This window comes from Drosophila rhopaloa, unplaced genomic scaffold (assembly GCF_018152115.1).
Source record: "Drosophila rhopaloa isolate 14029-0021.01 unplaced genomic scaffold, ASM1815211v1 contig_190, whole genome shotgun sequence".
NCBI classification, from domain to species: domain Eukaryota; kingdom Metazoa; phylum Arthropoda; class Insecta; order Diptera; family Drosophilidae; genus Drosophila; species Drosophila rhopaloa.
In genome coordinates, this window is record NW_025335073.1 from 1555078 (window position 1) to 1578661 (window position 23584).

A 23584-nucleotide genomic window follows, 5' to 3' on the forward strand; every position below is an offset into this window, starting at 1 on the left:
TCGAGATATTCTTGAATAACTGAGTCGTACTTGGAACGACGTACTGTCCCTTTTTAGCCGCTGCTCGTTTCTTAAGAATTGAGCCAGCGCCTGGGATCTGGAATGTCCTAAAGAGCAATTAATGTTCTCAGGATCTCGAAAAGGAAGACTCACGACATACCTGCCTGTCTCGTCCTTTATGGTGGTCCGAAGGAAATTGTCCTCACAAATCACGTCGGATTATTTTGCCACCTTTACTGGCAGATCCTCCACCTCCCAGAGTTTTGTGAGGAGTTTATCGAGGGACGCTTTATACGTGTGTGCAACTTGCGTAGAAAAGGATGATATTTGATCCTGCCTCGGAGCGGGTACTGGTCCTGTTAGAATCCAGCCGAAAATGGTCTCTTGACCGAGAAGTGAGCCACAGATGTTCGCTCGGGTACCGCTTAGTAGAATGGATGGAAGTATATCGGCCCCGATTAGAATATCTATTTGTGCGCTCTCATAAAACTTTGGATCCGCTAGCGGAAGTTCGGGAAGGCCTCGCTGGAAATGTTGCGGAAGCGGACATGAAGGAAGATTTCCGGCTATTTGTGGAAGCACGTAGGCAGTGGTGTTTAACTGCAAACTAGGCCGGGTCGGAGAACGGATTGTGAATTGACAGATCTTTTTGGTCTCAGCGGAGACCGTTTGATTAAGTCCTGAGACCTGTGCTCGGATAACCTGGAACGGCAGTTTAATCGGGTTCAAAAGGCGCTCAGTGATGAAGGTTGCCTCAGATCCGGAGTCTATTAAGGCTCGCGCTTGGAAATTGGAACCTCGATGGCATATATTAATTATAGCCTAGGAGGACTGACCTAGTGCCTGCCGCAAAATAATTCTGAAGCGTTGACTGCGTGCCACTGGCAGCCGAGGGACCGAGAGTATTTGGTCTGGATCTGGGCGTTGGCGTTGGATTTGCGCGCGCTGGGGATGGGCTGCCTCGGTGTAGGAGGGTGTGATGGCGGCCGCGGCACGTGAAGCAGTTATGTGCGCTTTCGCAGTCGCGCAACTGATGTGTCCGCGCAAAGCAGTTTAAACACAGCTGTTTTCTTTTTCTGGAGAAATTTGGCGCATGTGCGTACAGGATGATTTCCTCTTTTACAGAGATCGCACCCTCTAGGTTGCCTAGGTGCTACCCTTGTCTCATATGAATTTATTCTTCGAGACGCCGAGTTGGAAGTGGATGCCCTGGGCTGAGTCTGACTAGAACCTGATGGTCGAACATCATCTATGGCTTCTAGTGTCCTGTGACGCTCCGTTAGGATAACGTTCAGCTCGTGCCACGTAGGGATCTAGGCTTTGTTATGAAGGGACTGCTCCCATAGGGAAAGCGTAAGCTTTGGGAGTTTGGACGAGCACATATACACCAAGAGGCAATCCCAAGTTTCGACCTGAATACGGGACATTTCTAGTGCAGTAAGGCAACCCTGGATGGTACTTTGAAGTTCTTCCTGTGTGACGGACGGTACATTGAAAAGTATCTTTAATTAACTGTTTACTAACAAACGCTTGTTTTCGAAACGCTCAGTGAGGTTATCCCACGCTGATCGAAAGCCATCATTAGTAAGGGGTGAATTTGAAACTATATTGTGAGCGTCGGCACTCGTTTTAGCATTAAGGTGAAATAATTTTTCTACAGGAGTGAGTCCGGGGTTGTTGATATAAATTGCCGTGAATAGATCCCTAAAGGTTGGCCAACGAAGATAGTCGCCGGTAAAAACCTCGGTATCGCACGGCGGAAGCCGGCAGCCTGACGGAATGCATGTCTGAGAAGGATCAGCTGGCGTTGGGGGAGGTTGCGGAAGTTGCGGGGTTTGCGCTATCATATCTGCTATCTGGGCGCCGCACCTTTCGTACGCGCTGTAGCCATACCCGTACTTGGCCTTGAGGACTGGCAAGCTGTCAGCTGCACCTTCTCCGGCTGCTACAAGGCATGCGGTACAGGCATCGTATTCTTTTTTGATGCGGACCCATACCTTTTGGATTTCGTCTCGGCGAATATTGAGGACGGATAACGTTGGAGGGACCGCCGAGGGAATATTTATTCGCGATTCCAATTCGGACAGTCGATCCGAGACTTCAATAAACTGGCTCATAGCGAGGTCGGCAGCCGTTGCAACCATTTTTGTGCTGGCTCGCGTGGTTCTTTCGATGGAAGAAGGAGCCTTTTTGGGAGGTGGCGTCTTGACCTTTTTAGGTGTGGGCGTCCTTACCGTGATTTTTGGTATTTTCGGTGATGGAACAGGGGATAGTTTGTTGGAACTTTCCTGGACATACCAAACTAGGATGCTGTTAGGATGGAATGTGCGCGCTGATATTTCGGACAAAAATCAGAGAAACAATTACGGACCCACTTATGGACCGGTGGAAATAGGGTATCGACTAACTCAAAAAATAGTCGATATGCGTGGCTGAAATATTGTTAAAATTTTCCCCAGGCTTTTGGTGGAACGATGGAGCAAGAATGGAAAAAAAAGACCAAAAAAATACCACAAAATAAAAATACTGAAAAAATACTGTATTTGATGAGGTATTTGTCGTTTAGTATTTTATAGGCGGTGGTTGGCCGAATTAGGATGGGATTGGATGTCCCCGGCAGTGTTTGGAGATTATTGGTTTTGTTTTTCTTTATTTTAAAAAATATTCGGAGACAAAAAAAAAAAAAATACCTTGCAGTGGTATGCGGGTGGTATTTTTTTTTCAATTTTTCTTTTTTATCCCCCAAAAGAAAAAATCGAGTATCGATATATATGTAGATTTACCAAGCTCAATAAATAAGAAAAAAAAACTGGAATGGGCGTTTTTTGGAAAAAATGTGAAACCGAAGAAACAAATTAATAAATCAATAAATTAATAAATTGATTCCACTAGTTCCGCGATGGCGTCAGTATTTTATATATCTCCCCTTTTTTTTTTTTTTTTGGAACTGGCAGTAATTCTCAGTATTTGTTTAATTATATTGGAGTTTATTTATGGGATGATTGAAAAACAACTGCCCGAACTTTTGCGGGCTGTGTATTGGTGACCCTGGAATGCGCGGTATTATCGAGCTTTTTGCGGTACTGCAATTCGCGTGTATGTGTAGATGTATGGATGGATAGTGAACAAAATATGTAGATGAGAAAAACACACTGAGACACAAAAGTTATTTCACGTCGGCTTTAGGAATTTATTTAATATATATTTATTGGATGGCCGACGGAAATACTTGAGCTTTCGGAATTGGGGTGTAGTTATGTAGAAAAATATGTATAAATGTATGTATGTATATATATATGGAAAATGTAATATATGTAATATGGATGTTATATATGTAATATGGATGTAATATATGTAATCAATATGGCGGAAAATTTTATTGTAAATTTTGCCGGCGGGTATGTGTTGTAAATTTTCGATTTATTGTGGACTGTATTTGGATTTTTAATAATGTAAGCAAATATTGTCACAGCGGATGTACAATAAAAAATTAATATCAAAAATATTTGTGGGCCGAAATTGGCGGAACACTTAATTTTTGTTTCACTTTTTTGTGGAAAATTAATTTGAATTCAATTTTGAAATTAATTTATTTTTCACTGTTCACTGAATTTTTTTGAAATTAATTTATTTTTCACTGTACGCTTGACTTTTTATTTGCACACTTTAATTTGGATTTATATTTTTTATTTTCTTCGATTTGATGTTGGATGTATATTTAATGGATGTACGGCCAAAAGCGAATATGAAACTTGTACATCAATATGCACACGAAAAGGAATTAGAAAATAGGCAATATGGCCGCACGTTAAAAGAGAACGAAGAAATAAAAGACGGAATTGGAATTGTAATTTACTAACTGCCGTCGTCGGATTAAATCGGACTTGGATTTTAGACAAATCGTACAGAAAGTCAAACGAATTATGTTCTTCGGATGGCTGACTGTCGACCGGCAGTTAATAAAAAAAATTAATAAATTGGCACTTATCCGGCTGGAAGGACCAAAAAATGAAGAGTTGGGTCGTCGGGGGTGTTCGTCGCTTGGGGGCAGCTTCGTCGGACGTTGCGGCTGTTGCACGTAGCCGGGCAAGCTGTGGAATAGAAGGTGAAAAACACTCGACGATCGCGGTGCGCAAGAAAAAGAACAAAAGAAACTCGTGGGACTTTTCGTGTTATAGCGCGGACCGGCCGGCCGATGTATTTCAGTAATGAGACAATGAAAGACTAACTTAAGCCTAATTGAGCGCTGCGTTTCAAAGCGCAGTGGAGAGATTCCGGGAGCGGGAAGGCGGGAGAGCCTGGAATCGCAAGCGTCCAGTGCGGAAAGCGGGAGAGCCTGGAGTCGCGAGCATCCAGTGCGGGCGAGTAGGCATTCGCTACGAGGGAAGCGCGGGCAGTTTAAAAGAGGGGAGAGCGGCGTAAACACAGAGTATTATCGAAATATCTTACCGAGAATAAAAAGAACTTTTACACGTATCAGCTAAAAAGTAGCAAGGGCCTGAAAGTCGTACTTAAGGGCATAGAGTCCTACGTAACGCCTGCAGAGATAACAAAGGCGCTTCAAGAGAGGCGCATCCACCAGAGAGGAACTTCCGCCCGCACCCAAAATAAACTGATGACAGCTTCCAGATCAAACCCTGAAGTCTTCTTCTCGACTGCAGCCAGATCCTCACTAGGACCCTTAAACTCTGATAAAAATGTGACTTACGCAAGCGCCTTAAAATCAGGACTGGCTAACCCTGTCTCAAAAAGTTCATTTCTGCAATCAGCATACTAAGAACCGAACACGGCTCAGCAGCAACAATTCCCGGAGCAGTCAAAAAGCATTTTTGAAGATATGATATACAGCCTGCAACAAAGCCTTACGGAGTTTATGTCGTTTATGCGCACAACTATGCAAGATTTAATGCGAAACCAAAATCTGGTTTCACAACAATCCTAATAATGACATCCCTAAGGATATCTACGTGGAACGCTAACGTCGTCTCACAGCATAAACTTGAGTTAGCTCAATTCCTACTCGACAACCATATCGACTTAATGCTGCTTTCAGAAACACACGTTACAAACAAATACAATTTTCAACTACGAGGTTATTCATTCTACGGAACAAATCATCCAGATGGTAAAGCACATGGTGGGACTGGAATTCTAATCAGAAGCCGTATTAAGCACCACTATCATAACAAATTTGCTAAAAATTGCCTACAGGCCACATCTATAAATATACAAATAAATACTGGCAACCAACTTACACTAGCCGTCGTATACTGCCCCCCTTGCTTCACTATAGCTAAAGATGAGTTTATGCAGTTTTTCAACTTACTAGGAGACCACTTCATAGCAGTAGGGGACTACAATGCCTAGCACACACACTGGGGATATCGTCTCGTGACTCCAAAAGGAAAACAGCTCAATAATGCAGTTATAAAAGCCAAGAACAAGCTGGACTATGATTCTCCTGACAGACCAACATACTGGCCGGCAGATTCCAAGAAACTACCCGATTTAATAGACTTTGCAATTACCAAAAACATTCCTAAAAATCTGATAAGCACCGAATGCCTCTCGGATCTTTCATCTGATCACTCGCCTGTCCTGTTTATTCACTCCGACATCCAGGCGCATTGGAGCAATCGTTTAAATTGACATCACAGAAAACCAATTGGGTTAAGTACAAGAAATACATTAGCTCACACATTGAGCTATGTCCTAATCTCAACGATGAAGCCAACGTAGACAGATTTGTTAAAACACTGGAGTCTGTACTCGTCTCTGCAGCTCGAGTTTCAACACCCCAAGCTACAAGAACGCAAAGCAACCAAAAGAAGACAAATCTACAAATAGAACAGCTCGTCCTTGAAAAGCGACGCTTACGTCGAGAGTGGCAACTCCACAGATCGCCATCTGCTAGGCAACGCTTAAAATATGCCTCACGTCAACTCACAAAAGCTTTACAGCAAGAAGAAGCACATGTCCATCGACGCTACATAGAGCAATCGTCAACATCTAGTACAAAACACTCACTATAAAGAGCTCACCCTACTCTAAGCTCACCGAAAGTAGCCTATTAGAAATCCCACAGGCGGCTGGGCGCGCAGCGATGCAGACAGCCAGCACGTTTGCCTACCACCTTAAAAATGTCTTCCAACCAAATCCTGCCACTAGTGCGTTCACTTTGCCGACTTAATCATATGAGCCTCAGCTTCAACATTAGCCAATTGAGTTTCGCCCAAACGAAATCGTTAACATCATCAAAGATCAGCTAAATCCCAAGAAATCACCGGGCTGCGACCTAATAACTCCCAAACTGATCACTGAGCTCCCATATTGCGCCGTTTGCACTATCACCCAACTTTTTAATGCCATCGCAAAACTTGGCCACTTTCCAGTGAGATGGAAGGTTAGGTTAGGTTAGGACGGCTGCCAGACTATAGCCTGGCACACTTAGACCTCTGTGGGTCCATTGTGATACCGTATGATCTCTATTTTTGGATCCCCTATCCGTTAAGAGTCAGCCTGTAGGTTGGTCGATCAGCTAGTCCCCCATCCGGAGGATTTAATAAAAGAGCTTAGACTCTTCAGGTTAATCTGCGATATTTCGGTCAGGTCATTTATGAAAGGATATCCTAAGTGTTTCAGTCTAAGCCTGCATAGGGCTGGGCATGAACAGAGTAGGTGTTCCACCGTTTCCTCTTCTTCCTCATCCCTGCAGCTTCTTTTTTGGGGCTTTTAGCCTGCCGGCGTGTGCGCCAACGAGCCAGTGGCCTGTGAGTACTAGAATTAGCATGCCGCACTCAGTGCGGCTGAAATTGAGTAGTTCTGATGTTTTCTTATTTTTTATTGCAGGCCATGTCTGGTGAGAGATTCGGCATTGCGGTGTGTTTTGCCAATGAGTGTTGGCTAATTTGCTGAAATGGTTTTTAATAATTAGCTATACAGTTGCCTACGATATCCCGGTGACCCGGAACCAATATAAGGCTGACAGTAAACTGACTAGCCATCTCGTGGAGAGATTTGCGACAGTCTGCTATTGTTCGGGAGTTTGTATTCGTCGAGTAGATTGATTTAATAGCCGCTTGGCTATCACTATATATGTTTATGTGTCTGTTCTGGGTGTTTAAGTCCCTTAAACAGACGAGTGCTTCCATTATAGCATACACTTCCGCTTGGAAGACACTGCAGTGGTCAGGAAGTCTGAATGACTGCCTGATCTCTAATTGCTCGGAGTATATGCCTCCACCTACGTGTCCGTCTAGTTTGGAGCCGTCTGTATATAAACAGATTGCGTCTATTGAGCCCGGTCGGCCCCGATCCCATACTTCCCTGCCTGGGATCAGAGCTTCGAAGGGCGTGTGACTGTATTCCGGGTTTTACATAGATCCGTTTTTGGCGGGATCAATTTGTCATGCTGAAGAATCTTAGCGTTAGTTGGGCTTTCCATTGCCCCGTATCCCTTAGTCGAATGGCTGCCGATTTCGCCCATTCCATGCCTGCTAAGTTCAGGTTCTGGAGGTTCAAGATCGCATTCAGCGCTTCGTTTGGGGTAGTTCGAAGGGCTCCACTAATACGCAAAGCCGCCATTCGCTGTACTTTGTTAAGGGGAGTTAAGATACATTGTTTGTGTAAAGCGGTCCACCACAGAGCCACTCCATATAGTAGGATTGGCTTGACTACCGCTATGTATATCCAATTGACGATTTTAGGGACCCTAATAGGGTACATACCCTATCTTAGCCCGATTGCTTTTTTACGAGAGTAAAGTGCAATGGTCGCTTTCTTGGTTCTCTCTTGGTTGTTTAAGCCCCATTTAAGTCGCTTATCTAATACTAACCCCAAGTATCTTGCGTGCTCGATAAAAGAGAGATTACAGTTGTTTAAAGTGGGTGGGTTAAGTTTTGGGATTTTGTATCTATTTGTAAAAAGGACTAGTTCCGTTTTTGAGGGATTTACCCCAAGTCCGTTCTTTGTAGTCCATTCCGATAGTGTTTTTAGTTTTGCGGTCATAAGATCGCATAACGTTTGTGGATACTTACCATTAAAGATGATAGCGACATCGTCTGCTTATGCCACTATTTTACAGCCTCCTCCTTCAAGAATCCGCAGTAGTTTATTTACCGCGATATTCCATAAGAGGGGTGATAGTACACCTCCTTGCGGAGTGCCTCTGTTGACTAATCTAGTCTGGGTCGAGGTCCCTAGTGTGGCCGTGACTAGTCTGCTTATCAGCAATTTGTGGATCAGCCCCACCAGCGGTGGCTCAACCCCTAGTTCAGTGAGGGATTCTGTTATTGCCGTGGGAAGCACGTTGTTAAAAGCTCCTTCTTTGTCAAGGAAGGCGATCAAGGTGTATTCTTGTATACTGAGTGATTTCTCGATGTTGCTTACGACCAAGTGTACCGCCGATTCGGTCGGCTTATCTTTGGTGTATGCGTGTTGCGCCTTTGATATCTGCGTCGGGTCAATAATATCTCTAGTGTGTAGAGCTATCAGTCTTTCTAGGATTTTTAGCAGGAATGATGTCAGACTTATCGGTCTGTAGTATGGGTGGCCTTCCCTGCCTTAGGGATGAAAACGACTTTCGTTTCCCGCCATGCTGTAGTTAGTTCTCCTACTGCAAGAATGGTCTGGAAGATTTTTCTCAGCCAGTATATAGCTAGCTCTCCTGCTTGCTGAATATATATATTTTTTTTTTTTTTTGTTTTTATTCATAAATTACATACATAGACAAAATAAATAAATATACATATGATATCCAGGCTTGCGGGACTGCCGTGAAGCATTGCTTCGCCAGGCTGCCTGGCCTGTTTAGGACCTCTCGTTCCTTATGCGTTCCAGCCGCCTCAGTTCCGTCGTGACTTCCGCAGCCAGACTGCATACAGCTGTCCAGTTATCCTGACTCTCCAGCATACTAGGAACAAGTCCCTCCACTGTGATCGGGGTCCCCAGGATTTGTTCAGCTCTTCGGCGCTCTTCTCCGAACCTGACACATGTGGTTAGTGCGTGCTCGGCATTTTCCACTGTTCCGCAGATATCGCAGATTTGGCTTGTCTCGTGGCCGAAGCGATGTAAATACTCCTTAAAGCATCCATGTCCGCTCAGCACCTGTGTCAGATGGAACGTTTGTTCGCCGTGTGGTCTGTTTACCCAAGCCGCTATATTGGGGATGAGTCGGTGCGTCCACCGGCCGGTTTCTGCCCTATCCCATCTTTGCTGCCAGGTTTCAATGGACTTTGTTCTTGACCTTAGTTTTGCCAAGCGGTGGTCCGCCTGTGTGTCAGCTAATTTTCTCGCTTCAAAGTTCTCCGATACCTCAACAACTGCGAGCTCGACTGGTGTTATACCACTGATGACCAGAATGGCCGTGCGGAAGGCGGAGGCTACCCTAAGAGCTCCTATTCTGTAGTCCGACTCTATACCCTTTATGTAGCTCTTTTTTGTTGTCGCCTCGGCCCATATTGGTGCTGCATACATGATGGACGACTTTGCTACGTTAAACAGTAGCTTCCTGCTCGTGGATTTTGGGCCTCTATGGCTAAGCATCATTCGGGACACTGCCATCGTGACTCCGTGAGCCCTCTTATGAGTCGCCTGCAGGTGCTCCCTGTAGGACAGCCTGGTGTCCAGCATGACTTTATAGCCCTTTTCGTCTCCACTTGGGCTCCGCCCACAGTGATTCGTGCCGTTTCCACTTTTTTTCTGCTGCTGATGAGTACCGCCTCGGTTTTCTGCTCAGCCAGTTCAAGTCCTACGATTTGTAGCCACTCACTTATCATGCTGATTGCTGCGTTTGTAGAGCTTTCTACCTCAGCTATGGACTTTTTGACCACTATGACCGCGACGTCGTCCGCGAAGCCAACAACGTTTACGCCCTGCTGGAAGTTTAGTCGCAGGATACCATCGTACATGGTGTTCCACAATAATGGGCCTAAGACGGACCCTTGTGGCACTCCTCCTGTGATTTTGTAGCGTTGAGGTCCTTCGTCCGTGTCATAGTGGAGCAACCTGTCGCTCAGGTAGTCGCTAACAATCGCCTGCAAGTACTTTGGGATGTTCAGCATCCCGAGTGAGGCCATTATTCTGCTCCAGGATGCCGAGTTGAAGGCGTTTTTGATGTCCAGAGTTGCCACCAAACAGTATTGTTTGTTTCCTCCCAGCCACCTTTTGCCTTCTATGGCCTGCCTGGCTATGCGGTCCACGGCTTCTAGTGCATCTAGGGTTGAGCGAGCCTTTCTAAAGCCATACTGACTTTCTGAGAGCCCTCCGGCAACCTCTATTGCCTCTCCGAGTTTGAGTGCCCGATTTGGGATCCCATCTGGCCCTGGTGCCTTGTTGTTTGGTACCTTCTGGGCTATGTTGACCAGCTCCTGTAGGGTAACCGGCGGTATCTGGTGGTCCGTGACACCAAACGCTTCCGCTTGCCTCGTTTCCTGCGCTGGGAAAAGGTGCCTTATAATCTCTCCCAGTTTCTCGGAGCCTGTTGGGGTCACGTTTTTAACGGCGTTGGTTTTTTTCATTACCAACTTGTAGGCCTTTCCCCACAAGTCGTTTTCTGCTTCATCGCAGAGTTGCAGGAAGCACCGCCTTTTGCTGCTTTTTACTTTCCGCTTTAGGATCTTCCTCTTTTGGGTGAAAACTTCCCTTAGTATAGGTCTTTTAGCTTCGCCCTTACGTAGCCTTTTGATGCTTTCACGCATGCTAGATGTTGGGCCGGTTGCCAACATGTCCAGATTGCTGCTTTTCCCAATTGATCCGTGACCCACGTGTTGGATCTAATTGCTTTATAGGGTTCGCTCAGAATTGCCAGGTCTATTTTGAGCTCGGAAATTGTTTGGGTGAGAAGGTCCTGGGCTACCCTGCAGTGGTTGAATATGTGCCGGTGTTATATTGTCCGGTCCCGGTGATTTGTATGGTTTAAAACTATTAATGGACCAGTTTATATTACGGTCTGATAGTAGAAGATTTAAGTTTATTCCTTCTCCAGTGTGTCTTCCTGGGGGATGTCCTGTTTGCAAGGCTCCCTGGGAAGTGAGCGTCTAGGAGTAGGTTTAGGGATTCTTCACTAGAGTCCGACCATGATCCGTCAGCCTTTTGGAGATAGCCCAAGGATACGGCTGTCTTAGAAAGTATTTTTCTGAGCCTTGCGGCATCAGTTGTCTTTTCAATATCCGAGCAGTTCTCTTCTCTTTTCTGATGGCCTTTTTGTATGTGGCTAGTTCCTTTTTGTAGCTTTGCCAGTTTATGTCCTCATTTGTAGCTTTCGCTCTGTTGAACAGGTTTCTGCATTTGGCTCTGAGGATTGATAATTGCTGGGTCCACCAAGGAGGTTTTTTCTTTCCTCTTGGTTTCCCTAACGGGCATGCAGCTGTGAATGCCGCGTTGCATGCTTCTGTGAATTTGTTTACTATATTATCTAGCTCCTGAGTGCAAAGAGTGCTTTCTGGTGGCTCCCTGGGGAGGAAGTTGACAAAGTTGTCTCTATAACATCTATCACATCTGTCGTTATTGATAGGGCAGCCCCACTGAGTATGGTGGGCATTTGCATCGCATCCTATCACCAAACCTTTCTTAAGCTCTTCACATTCCTTTACCAGTCCTCTGACTAGCGCGTCTGGGGGGCCTACCTTTTCAAAGGCCATGTAGGCAGATAGCATCCTAAGCGGCTCTATAGCCGCTTTGCAGCTCCATGCTTATTGCTGTGTTGTCTCCGTGGCTGTAGTTGCGAAGCAGAAATGTACTAAGATGCCGTTTTGCTAAAATGCAGGTTCGAATTTTACCTTGTTTGGGGTCAAGCATAAGCTTGTAATCTTTTGATCCTAGTCCAGCAACCCTGCCTCCTGCTACCCAGGGTTCCTGAACTAAGACCACGTCGGCTTCGCCTTTGGCCAGGCGAAGCAAAAGAGCAGCGGACGCTGCTTTACTGTGATGTAGGTTGATCTGCAGGAGTCTTAGCGACATCCCCAGCTGCAACCTCCACCACAGTAACGTCGGCCTCCGAATCGCTCAGGTCCACTTCATCGATTGCCGGTCCCAGTAGCCGTCCTCCGGCACACCAGAGGCCTCCACTTCCTCCGCAAGCACCTGCTCAGCTGGGTTGCCGGCAGGACCTCCCAAGGAATTAGAGTCCCCTTTGTAAATCTTTATATGTATGGCACTGAAACCATAGTTGAGCGTTCCCCGAGCAGCCTCTATGGGAGCGACCGACTCCTTATTCAGCACCACGATCGCTTGGTTCACGTCACCTGCGTGCTCCTCCACCTTAACGACTTTCCAGTCTTTTGTGGGGAGATGTGGGTTGCATTCTTGCAACATATAAAGGATGTCCTCCGGTGATACGATTGCTGCTGGGAGCCAAATTCTGGCTCGTGGTCTACTGGGGACGTCACACCAATCTAGTGCGACTATGTTCGTAAACTGCTCCGAGCTGTGCTACCGCCTGTTTGTATAGGTCAGCTGATCGCTGATTATCGCAGGCCACCACTTTTGCACTGCCCTGGTACCAGCCCGCGTCCATACAGCAAGGCGATGAACCGGGCTTCTCGCGTACCATACGCAGGCAAATAATAGACATTTATTTCTGGCGATCCTGTTCTCCGGATTTCCCCTGTCTATAAGTCCAAGTAGGACTCGATCTTTGGTAATCTCGGCAAAGGAGACCGACGGCTGGATCTTCGATATCTTCTCCTAGTTTGGGATGGGGCCCTTTCTGGCAGTAATTCTCAGTATTTGTTTAATTTTATTGGAGTTTATTTATGGGATGATTGAAAAACAACTGCCCGAACTTTTGCGGGCTGTGTATTGGTGACGCTGGAATGCGCGGGATTATCGAGCTTTTTGCGGTACTGCAATTCGCGTGTATGTGTAGATGTAAGGATGGATAGTGCCCAAAATATGTAAATATTATATATATAAAGCAAAAACACACTGAGACACAAAAGTTATTTCACGTCGGCTTTAGGAATTTATTTAATATATATTTATTGGATGGCTGACGGAAATACTTGAGCTTTCGGGTGTAGTTATGTAGAAAAATATGTATAAATGTATGTATGTATATATAAGTTATGACCTGTCATGGTCAGAGGGGGGATAATTCCCCTTATATTACCTAAATGATATGATTTTCATGCTGATTCGTCCTGCTGATCCTTCGTCCTTCTTCCTTTCGTCCTTCTTCCTTCGTCCTTCTTATTCCCTTTTATTTAAAACGAATTTACTTTAAAATAAAACTGTAATCGAATTCTTTGGTTACAAGCGGTTTTATTATTCAAAAATATTGTAGTGTTCAGATCGGGGGTACAAATAGAATTAATTCTAACAATTATATTTTTGTGGCTTGTTGGCTTGGGCAGCGTCGCGACGTCAGCAGACCGCTGGCAGAGCGGTTGCAGAAATATCCAAGCCGACACCAACGGTTTTGGGTGTCTGACCCGAAGTGTTTCTCCACTCCAGATGCTAACGCTGCACTTATGCCTGGGCTCGGTGAAGGGTAGGGGTAGCGGCGGCTATAGCTGAGGCAGCTAGCCGACGCTCGGTGTTCTTCCGCTATTGCGCTGTTGCCGATGCAATTCGATCGCTGACGTTCCGTCGCTGTCGCTGTCGCTGTCGTTCTGACGTTGTTGACATTCGGTCGCTGGGTCGCTGTTGCTGCATCGCTGTCGTCGTTGGCGTTCGCTCGCTGGGTCGCTGCATTGCTGTTGCTGGTCTCATAATTCAGCGGTGTTATTGCAGCCACTTGGAATTATAGCCACTTTAATATTGTTGCTGTTGATGACTGAGTGGGGTGAATGGAATGGGTTCCAGTTTGTGGGTAGCCGAGAGGGGTGAATGGTGCGGTGTTCGGTGTCGTAGGGCTCAACAGGGGTAAAGGGAAGGGGGCAGTTGGCTGGTGTTAACTCCTCCCCACCACGATTTTAACAATTTAATTATTTCGGAAAAGTAAAAATGCAGTTTTATTGTGTTTATCAATACCTATCGAAATGTAGAAGAAATTTTTCAAATCGGACCATTCCACACTGGTCCCAATGACCAATATTTTTGCATAAACTAGAAAAATGAAGCTACAGACTTGAAACTTGGCACACTATATAGTTACTATATATGCGAAGTCTGGACAAAATTTTGTGCCGATCGGGCCACGCCTTCCTTTCCGCCCCATAGAAATGCACCCCGGGACAAAAATTTACAAAACATCCACGAAAATTGGGCCAATATATCCAATAAATTTTAAATATATTTAAAATATCTTTAGTAAAGCCAATAGCCAATATTTCCAATAAATTTTAAATATATATAAAATAACTTTAGTAAATATCCCCTCAATCTTCTATCCCCTCCCGCCCTACCAATTTTCAACTTCCAAACTAAATAATGCATCTTAAAAAATTATAATATATTTACTTAATTAATTTTTAATCACTTTCAACATCTAAATCAAAGGAATAGGTATCGTTACATTCAAAGGTATCCAAGTCATCTTCATCATCATTATCTGTAGTAGGATAACTATTTAGGAAATCGACATTTGGTGGTGTTAAAAGATCATTAGCAACAAAGTTCTTAATCCTCTTTTTCAAAGGATCTATGTTTTGCTTTAAGTTTCCAATTCGATGCTGCAACACAAAGTTGTAAAGGCTTTCGGTTTCGCGCCCATGTGCCAGCCAATACTCTAGCATTTCTCCATAACATAGGTCTATGTTGTCTAGCAAAAAGTTTTTTTTTGGAAAATGGAGCAAAAACGAGCAAAAAAGGTTTATGTCATCGTATTGTAAATAAATTCAAGAACAAAACTGCGTTAATAGTTTTTATAATCCGGCACAATCCAACATACTTTTGTTCCAAGAAACACGAAAAATTATAGGTTAAAATTGTTAAAAATACAACTCTACAAAAGCACACATACACAAAGACAAATCACATTAAACAAATATTGCATTAAACATTTAAATTTTACATACCTCCACTAATATTTTCCATTTTACTTTGTTTTAAAATGTTAAGTAGAACTTTTGCAATCTTTCTTTAAAGTGTTGATTTTATTTAGCGCGCCAAAAAGTCAACATTTCTGATCAACGAACTGCTGACTTTCAGGGCTACCAAATTTAACAGGGCTGCAATTTCAGTAACGAAATTGCGATTTTTAAATGCAACGTATATTATTCTACGAAGATAAAATGTTTTTTTTTTCATAACTTCAAAAAAAAAAAATGGGTTTTTGCAAAAATATTGGGCATTGGGACCAGTGTGCATTCGTTAAAAAGTTACGCGTGATCAAAGTTTCTATCTCCATCTCCCTCGCACTCCCTTTACCTGAGTAACGGGTATCTGATAGTCGGGGCACCCGACTATAGCGTTCTCTCTTGTTTTTATTTGGGTTAATACGGCTGGCATTGCCATCAGGTGTGTTGACGAGTAGCTGCTGTAGTTCCGGTCACCAATCGTAATCGTTTCGTTGTCAAATTGTACTATGTACGAACCCTCCAAGTGGTGTTTCTTGATCGGAGTCGATACCGATCCGTTGAAATTTGTTAGAAAGATTGTCCCGTCGTCGATGAGTTCCACTGTTTCCTGGTTGGTCCTCAGATAATCACATTCGGCTTGGCCTCCTTTTAGCAATCTCGGTATACAACTATCCTCATCCAACTTGAATAGGTCTTTTTCTCGGCACACGGTTGTGTTACCGATCGATATGCAATTTCCGAGTAGCGCATATGTTTCCAGGCTGTCCATTGCCAGTGTGGTGTACTTTAGTACCACTTGTTTGCCATCCGATGTCGTTGGGTAAATTTTCATCAATCGATATTTCCTGACCACCACTTTGGGCATTGCCAGGATATACAGGAGAGTAGTCCCGTTTGTGAAAATTTTAGGTCGGGAAAACTCAACTGCTTCCACGACGTTTTGATAAGGGAGGCTGTCCACCTCTGCCAGAATCGTGTCGACTTCCTCGTGGTCCAAGAGGTTTGTGTTGACCACTCCAGTCTTTCCTAGTTGGCAGGCTCTCAGTATCTCGTTGACTTGGTCCGCAATTATGATTGCTTTGTGGAGAATGGCTGTCGTCACGTGGAAATCCCCTTCTATTGCGTTGACTTTCCCTATCACGTCATTCAGCTTCTGGATTGATTCTTGTGCTGAGTCAAATTTGTTGGATTTTGTTGTTCCTTGCCAGGCTGTCTTCTTCTTTCAAAATGGCATTCCAATCTGATTTGTCCAGTGATCCCCGCGACCCATTTCCAAGCTGATCCTAGCCAGTCGATCGAGCGTTGCCTCCGTGACGGTGCTCTATTCATGCGCGAGATCCCTTCTGAAGCTTGCTGCAGATAATGGTCTACCAAAGCACCGATCCGTTGGTCCGTGATTAACTTCGCTTCGTCTGCTATCTGGTCGATGAGCTGCTGCATGCGCCCTAAACTTATGATGTGAGCCAGTTTGAAGACGCCATTGGTTCTCCAGACGGTGCCTTGTTGTAAGGGGACGACCGGTGAATCATATTTAAAAATATGAAGGGTTGCCGCCACATAGATTGCGGACGCGCTTATAGTGTCAGCAAAAGGTTAAATGAAAAATGTAGATTCTTATAATTAGGTCGTTATTCTTTCTTAGTCTAGGTGTCTGTATTCGTGTTTTCTTGTGTCTTATCATCACCCTTTATCCTTTAGTATAGTTTTCTTCTTAATCTAAGTGTTGCTTATCTATTTTTTTATATTTCTTAAGTACTAAAAAATTTTTAGTTGATTTAATTGGTATTTGGAGGAGGTTATGAGTTAGTGAAACATTTAATACACACTTCCCTTTATGTTTTTATTGTGAAACAGTTGTAAAAAATTAAAATAATCTGTTGGCAGCCCTCCCTGTCTGGAAACCGAGAGTAAAATTTTACCTTAGGAGTTCCCAAATTACTTTTTTAAGTGAGATTTGTGAAACATTTTTCCCGATCTTGTTTTTATGGTGACCATACGATCATCCTGAACCTCTTCAGGCTTGAATCGCTGCTTTTCTTTTGTTTTGATGTGTTTGTTGGCGACATATACCGTGTCACCCTGTTCGTAAGAAATTGGGTCGCTTCTATTTTTATTGCGCCCATTGTTGGTCAGTGTTTGTTTATGTTCTATGAGACCTCGAATATCTTCAAAAGTTTGCTCTTTGAAATTGGCCAAACCCTGGTAATTTATTCTAGAGGTACGTTTGAAAAAAATATCTACGGGTTTTTTATTCGTCACCGAGTGGATAGAGTTATTGTACCTGTCTGTGACAATAGGTATCAGTTCCGTGGGTTTGAAAGTCGGATATTCACCCTTCAAGCATCGATATATTTCCATGAATGTAGAATGAAATCTTTCAACCTGGCCGTTTACTTCGCTTTTTTGAGTAGGAGTATGGTATATCTCAATTCCCAGTGTTCGCAAATAATTCAGAACAGTTGGGCACAGAAGACCTCTTTCGTTGTCCGACACTATCATTCTAGGTGCGGTGAAATAATGAAGTGCATCTAATAGTGTCTCGCGAAGATGAATCGCTGACTTTGATTGTAAGGGAAAAAGTTTGGAAAACTTGGAGAATTTGTCGATGCAACTGAGATAAATTTTCTTTTCTAATGTGAAAACATCGATATGAAGTATTTCACACGGGTAATTTGGGATAGGGGTTGGTTGCAGCAACGGTTTATTGGTGTGCCTGTCGTATTTTTGCAGCTTACAAGTGGTGCAGGTCGAAAGCTGTGCACGAATAATACTCGCCATCCTGGTGAAGTAATATTTTTCCAAGACTTGAACGCGGACCTCTTTCGGGCTTCTTCAAATTTCGCAAATTTGCTCTTCATCTGCGATATCTTCTACCAGGCGTTGCGTTATACGAATTTTATATAATTTGAAATTCTGGGAGCAACAGGTTTGTTGCAGTTGCAAGTAATCGTCTGGGATTTTAATTCCATTAATTACTGAGGGTTTCAAGTATTTTATAAGTGAGTCTATGAGGGTTGATGGTGTATGGTCAACAAGCGGAATTGAATGGCGCACATATACAACTTGTGGGTGTTCGCACAAATAATCAGACAAGTCTAACCAAAAAATTAATTGATTTCTGTAGACATTAATCGGGGTTTCTACGTGAGGAATAAAATGAGATGCATCTTGAAGAGCGCTATGAATTGTAGCAATCGAATCGGAATCGGAGGCTTTCCCGGAGCCAGAGCCAAGGTGATTTGCATATGTTGTGACTCGTGATAGAGCATCGGCCACTATGTTCGATTTTCCAGGTTTATAAATTAATTCACAATTATATTCTTCAATACGGGCTTTCCAGCGTTTTAACTTGGCGTTAAAATTCCTATTACCCAGAGCAAATGTTAAAGGCTGGTGATCGGTGTAAATCTTAATAGATCCAGCACCATACAGATAAGAGCGAAGATTATCTAAGGCCCATACTATCGCGAGCAGTTCTCTTTCATTAGTGGCGTAGTTTTCCTCTGTTTGACTCAAAGATCGGGAGATATACGCTATGGGCCGATCTTTGCCAGAGTCCACTTGAGAGAGGACTGCCCCGATTGCGTAGTTTGACGCATCCGTGGTCAGGTGAAATGGTTTAGAGAAGTTTGGGAATGCTAATACTTCCGAAGATGACAGCAGAGTTTTTAAATCGTTGAAGGCTTTCAACGCTTCTTCATCGAGTTCGACTGTAATTTTTTTGGACTGTGAGGACTTCACTCTAGCGAATTCCCCTCGGGTTAAATTTGTTAAGGGTTTTGCGACTTTTGCATAGTCCTTGATGAATTTTCTATAATAGGAAGTCATGCCAAGGAAACTCTTTAATTCTTTGACGGTTGTGGGTGGTTTCATTTTCGTGACACCCTCGACCTTTTTTCCGTCTGCTTTAATGCCGTTTCCAATTACCACGTATCCTAGAAATTAAACATGTGTTGATAGGAAATTTGTTTTTTCCAAATTTACCTGGAGTTTGGCTTTTTCCAATTTGTCAAAGACAGCACGTAGGTTTTTCCAATGGCTATCATAGTCTTCACTAAAAACTATTATGTCGTCGATGTACACGTAGCATATTTTGCCAAGGTGTTCCCTTAATACATCGTCGATCATCCTTTGAAAAATCGCAGGGGCGTTTTTCAGTCCAAACGGAAGACGAAGAAATTCGTACTTCCCATTTAATGTTGAAAATGCCGTTTTAGGAGTGTCGGATTCCAACATGTAAATTTGAAATCCCGAAGTTAAATCGAGGGTGGTAAAGTATTTAGCTTTCCCCAGACTAGCTAGAATTGAATTTATATCTGGTATTGGGTAGGCGTCCGCGATTGTGACAGCGTTCAAACGCTTGAAATCGATGACCATGCGGTATTGTTTTTCTCCGTTCGGTTAGGGTTTTTTTGGAACTACCCAGACCGGGGAGTTATATGGACTTTTTGATGGTTTTATAATACCATCCCGCAAGAGTTCCTCTATTTATCTATCCACTTCCCCTCTCATGTTGGTAGGGTAGGGATAGCTCTTTGAGTATATAGGGTCTGAGGTGCTTGTGCGAATCTCGTGACAACTGTATCGTTTCCTATTGGTTTAAAAAATGGTCCCGTTATACTGAGTGTGATTTTAATGTCACCCCCAGCAGATTGGACAATGAATGGTGTAGATAACGTTGTGGAACCGGCGGAATTTTTGGGGCTTATAAAGTTGTTATTAGCGCTGGTGTCTATGAGGAATTGTAACTTAGCCCCATTTCTAGTCCCATATTCTATGTATGGTATACTAGAGAGGCGTCGGTCATAAAATTTGATTCCCCATCGCTAACACAGGCTACTTCTTGTACGGGGGAACAATGTTCTACCCCTTGAGGTGGGTCCGATAGTTCCTCAGCCTCGTTACCAGACTGCTGTTGGTAGTATTCATTGGAGGCGGGGCTCGAGAATGAAGTGGGCTGTATATTGTAAAGCCTTTGTGCTTTACGGAAGGGATTCAGATTGGAGTTAGCGCTCGGACTTCGTTTGATGCCGCCGGCCTCTCCTTGACGCGAGTTGAAATTAGACCTATAGCTCTGACCTGATTGGTTCGGCTCATATTTAATAGCTGGTCTAGCCCCCTGAAATCTTGGTGGGCCCTGTATGCTTCCACTTGGAGCATAGTTGTGACCTGGACTCATCTGCGGCCTATAGTTAATTTGATGTGTCTGAGGGAATCTCGGTGAATTAGGCTGTCTATAGCCTTGGTAACCTTGGTTAAAGGTTTGTTTAAATAAGGGCGCTCTTGGTGTAGGGTTCCTTGGTTCCATTCTCTGCAACTCTACACAAATGGAGTATGCTTCGTGGACGTCCGCAGGCTTACGGATTATTAAAAGCCTAGACGCGTCGCCACTTAGCCCTCTAATAAAGGCGTTGAGAGCCTTGTCCCTTTGCCCAGCAGAGAAAGCGTTTGTTGTCTCCGTGGAGTAACCCATGCTTTTTATCCTATTCATGATTAGGGTGATATGGTTATTTACTTTAAGGTAGAAGTCCTCTAAGGTGGGATGGTTGGCAACAGATTTATTTCTTGGATTTAAACTAGTATCAAAATTAAGTTTAAATAGCTTTTTCCAATTTTTATTAGATAGTAAAATAAATGGAAATTAATTTGTACCGTGTTTCTTTATTTTTTATTGATAATTTTTATTTGTAAGAAATTAATTTCTAAATTATATTTTTTGCTTTCTCTTTATTTTTATTGATAAACTTACTTGTAGGAAATTGGTTTTTAACTATATTTTTGTTTTTTCTTTATTTTTACTAATAGGGAAATATGTGTAGAAAATTGTTTCACTCACCCTTTTATCCTTTTTATTGGCCTCTTTGCCTTGTGTTTAATGGGATTGCTCAATGTGTTTATTTCGATTTCTTCTTACAAGGTTATTATTCTGAAAGTAAATAAGAATTAGTTTTCGTTTCATTTTCGTTTTTTTTTTTTTAATTTTTGTCAGATTTCTTGGTGTGTGTGCGGTTCATTTTTTCCTTATTTTTTTATTTGTGCGCGGTGGGCCGTATTTGTCCGTTTTGGCGTTTCGCCTACTAAGGTACGGTTGCCACACAATCCACTGTGCAGCTTTTTTGAATGCATTCCACATTCATTAGCCTTTACAGCAGATTGCCACACACAATTTTAAAACATTGGTTTCTGATTATTATTGTATTTTTTTATTATATTTTTTTTTATTTAAATATTTTTCCGCTCGCAAATTAATTGCCGCAGCGGTTTTCTTGTTTTTTATTATGATTTATCGAAATTTTTTACCCTCGCGAATAAGCTACCCATTAGGGTGGACTTATCGCCGCAGCGGACTATTGCCTTCTTTTTTGTTAAATCGGTTTTTAATTTGTGTCCGCGAATATGCCGCGCAACAGTGTACGTGGACAAATCGCCGCGGCAGGTTCACCGATATTTTTTATTCACAATTTTTTTGCGCCCGTGGGGAGTGGCAGCTCTGAACGGCAGCACCCCCACCGCAGCGGATAACTGTGTAACTTTCACCAATATTTTCACTTTAATATTTTTTCTTCACACAAAGCAACATTTTTTTTATTTTAAATTTTATTTAACTTAATTTTACACACACAACACCGTATTCTGAATTTTTTTACCCTTTTCTTTTCCTTTTCTTTTTTTTCCTTTTTGGGGGGGTTTCTTCCACTTCCACAGGGAAGTGGAGACTGCTCGGGCGCCAGTTATGACCTGTCATGGTCAGAGGGGGGATAATTCCACTTATATTACCTAAATGATATGATTTTCATGCTGATTCGTCCTGCTGATCCTTCGTCCTTCTTCCTTTCGTCCTTCTTCCTTCGTCCTTCTTATTCCCTTTTATTTAAAACGAATTTACTTTAGAATAAAACTGTAATCGAATTCTTTCGTTACAAGCGGTTTTATTATTCAAAAATATTGTAGTGTTCAGATCGGGGGTACAAATAGAATTAATTCTAACAATTATATTTTTGTGGCTTGTTGGCTTGGGAAGCGTCGCGACGTCAGCAGACCGCTGGCAGAGCGGTTGCAGAAATATCCAAGCCGACACCAACGGTTTTGGGTGTCTGACCCGAAGTGTTTCTCCACTCCAGATGCTAACGCTGCACTTATGCCTGGGCTCGGCGAAGGGTAGGGGTAGCGGCGGCTATAGCTGAGGAACCGACGGCCGGTGTTCTTCCGATATTGCGCTGTTGCCGATGCAATTCGATCGCTGACGTTCCGTCGCTGTCGCTGTCGCTGTCGTTCTGACGTTGTTGACATTCGGTCGCTGGGTCGCTGTTGCTGCATCGCTGTCGTCGTTGGCGTTCGCTCGCTGGGTCGCTGCATTGCTGTTGCTGGTCTCATAATTCAGCGGTGTTATTGCAGCCACTTGGAATTTTAGCCACTTTAATATTGTTGCTGTTGATGACTGAGTGGGGTGAATGGAATGGGTTCCAGTTTGTGGGTAGCCGAGAGGGGTGAATGGTGCGGTGTTCGGTGTCGTAGGGCTCAACAGGGGTAAAGGGAAGGGGACAGTTGGCTGGTGTTAACTTATATATGGAATATGTAATATATGTAATATGGATGTAATATATGTAATATGGATGTAATATATGTAAACAATATGACGGAAAATTTTATTGTAAATTTTGCCGGCGGGTATGTGTTGTAAATTTTCGATTTATTGTGGACTGTATTTGGATTTTTAATAATGTAAGCAAATATTGTCACAGCGGATGTACAATAAAAAATTAATATCAAAAATATTTGTGGGCGGAACACTTAATTTTTGTTTCACTTTTTTGTGGAAAATTAATTTGAATTCAATTTTGAAATTAATTTATTTTTCACTGTTCACTGAATTTTTTTGAAATTAATTTATTTTTCACTGTACGCTTGACTTTTTATTTGCACACTTTAATTTGGATTTATATTTTTTATTTTCTTCGATTTGATGTTGGATGTATATTTAATGGATGTACGGCCAAATGCGAATATGAAACTTTTACATCAATATGCACACGAAAAGGAATTAGAAAATAGGCAATATGGCCGCACGTTAAAAGAGAACGAAGAAATAAAAGACGGAATTGGAATTGTAATTTACTAACTGCCGTCGTCGGATTAAATCGGACTTGGATTTTAGACAAATCGTACAGAAAGTCAAACGAATTATGTTCTTCGGATGGCTGACTGTCGACTGACTGCAGTTAATAAAAAAAATCCGGGCAAGCTGTGGAATAGAAGGTGAAAAACACTCGACGATCGCGGTGCGCAAGAAAAAGAACAAAAGAAACTCGTGGGACTTTTCGTGTTATAGCGCGGACCGGCCGGGCGATGAATTTCAGTAATGAGACAATGAAAGACTAACTTAAGCCTAATTGAGCGCTGCGTTTCAAAGCGCAGTGGAGAGATTCCGAGAGCGGGAAGGCGGGAGAGCCTGGAATCGCAAGTGTCCAGTGCGGGAGAGCGGGAGAGCCTGGAGTCGCGAGCATCCAGTGCGGGCGAGTAGGCATTCGCCACGAGGGAAGCGCGGGCAGTTTAAAAGAGGGGAAAGCGGCGTAAACACAGAGTATTATCGAAATATCTTACCGAGAATAAAAAGAACTTTTACA

At 43.2% G+C, this 23584-nt stretch overlaps 1 pseudogene; it reads right to left on the bottom strand.

Annotated features, from left to right (window-relative positions):
- Positions 1–500: 500 nt before the first annotated feature.
- Positions 501–15825, bottom strand: LOC123037654 (annotated as a pseudogene).
- Between the last annotated feature and the right edge of the window lie 7759 nt (positions 15826–23584).